The sequence below is a fragment of the Symphalangus syndactylus genome, chromosome 5 (genome assembly GCF_028878055.3).
Source record: "Symphalangus syndactylus isolate Jambi chromosome 5, NHGRI_mSymSyn1-v2.1_pri, whole genome shotgun sequence".
Lineage (NCBI taxonomy): Eukaryota > Metazoa > Chordata > Mammalia > Primates > Hylobatidae > Symphalangus > Symphalangus syndactylus.
In genome coordinates this window covers 100,968,928-100,970,478 of record NC_072427.2, presented here as the reverse complement: position 1 = coordinate 100,970,478, position 1,551 = coordinate 100,968,928, and the positions used below count along the sequence as shown (strand labels likewise).

The following is a 1,551-nucleotide window of genomic DNA, read 5'->3' as shown; positions in this document are numbered from 1 at the left end:
CGCGACAGAGTGAGACTCAGTCTCAAAAAAAAAAAAAGAGTTTTCTAAGTTACCTAACTTAAATTGCTTAGAGTGCTATATAGGGTTATTTATACTATAATACATAGGTAGACAGAGAGTAGAAAGATGATAGGGTTCTTTAGATGGGGTTGTTATACACATTTTACTTGCAATGTCCTCTATGGTTGTTATTATTTTGTATTACAAGAAGGGAAACCCCTCAGATTGCATCCTCTCTCTCTTACTTTCCCAGAGGAAGAGTGGAAGGGTTCTCAATGGCAAATGGAAGTTGCAGTGAAGCAGCACCCAGAGCCAGTGTCAGGCTCCCGAGAGAGCGCTGCACCGCCGCCTGTGGTTTCTGGTGCTCTACATGTTCGGAGAAACTTATCCGGTAGTGAGCTACAGAAATGATCCCTGCAAGCGTCGTCTTTGTAAGGTCATTTTAATGACTATTTTTCTCCTTAGGAAAAAGGTAAGCCCTCAGCAGTATCAAATAGCCTGGCAGAATAAAAGGCAGATTGAGTCGGCCTCCGCTGTGACCATTAACATATTTAATTTGGTGACACCAAATAATCCTGCCTTTTATGAAAATGTCTACAATCCATCTTGTTTTTTACCACTTTAGAGTTGACAAACTCCATGTTGGAACAGAGTATTCTTAAACAGAACCCTTAAAACCATATTTTTCACCTCTCTGTTTTTATCTATCTATCTATCATCTATCTATCTATCTATTTATCTATCTATCCTTCTATTTATTGAGACAAGGTCTTGCTCTAGAGTGCAGTCGTGTGATCACGGTTCTCTGCAGCCTCGACTTCCCGGGCTCTAGCTATCCTCCCAAGTAGCTTAGATTACAGGAATGCACCATGAGGCCCAGTTATTTTAAAAAATATTTTGTAGAGATGGGGGTCTCACTTGTTGGCCCAGGCTGGTCTTGAACTCCTGGGCTCAAGCAATCCTCCTGCCTTATCCTTCCAAAGTGCTGGAATTATAGGCATGAGCCACCACACCTGGTCTATGATTGTTATTATTTTTAATTTGAGATGGAGTCTCGCTCTGTTGCCCAGGCTGGATTGCACTGGCGCATTCTCAGCTCACTGCAACCTCCCCCTCCCGGGTTCAAGCAATTCTCCTGCCTCAGCCTTCTGAGTAGCTGGCATTACAGACATACACCACCATGCCCGGTTAGTTTTTTGTATTTTTAGTAGAGACAGGGTTTCTCCATGTTGGTCAGGCTGGTCTCGAACTCCTGAGCTCAGGTGATCCGCCTGCCTTGGCCTCCCAAAGTGCTGGGATTACAGGTGTGAGCCATTGTGCCCAGCCCCTCTTATTTTTAAAGAATGAGAATAATCTGAGCTGGGAACACAGCTCACATCAAACATGAACATAGAAAGGGAAAAGCACAAAGTGAGAGATGAAATCACTCACAAAGCTGATAGCATGAACTTCTAGATTCCCTGAATACCCTTCCAGTTCTAATTTCCTATGCTTTAATTCACTGGGAATATATTCCTTAATTTCTCATAATTACAAACAAATGCTCCCTAG

At 42.7% G+C, this 1,551-nt stretch overlaps 1 non-coding gene across 1 annotated transcript; it reads right to left on the bottom strand.

The window, feature by feature from the left end:
• Positions 1-215: 215 nt before the first annotated feature.
• Positions 216-430, bottom strand: LOC129483840 (small nucleolar RNA U3). Its single transcript, XR_008658314.1, has one exon. It is a non-coding gene; the product is annotated as a small nucleolar RNA U3 (small nucleolar RNA).
• Between the last annotated feature and the right edge of the window lie 1,121 nt (positions 431-1,551).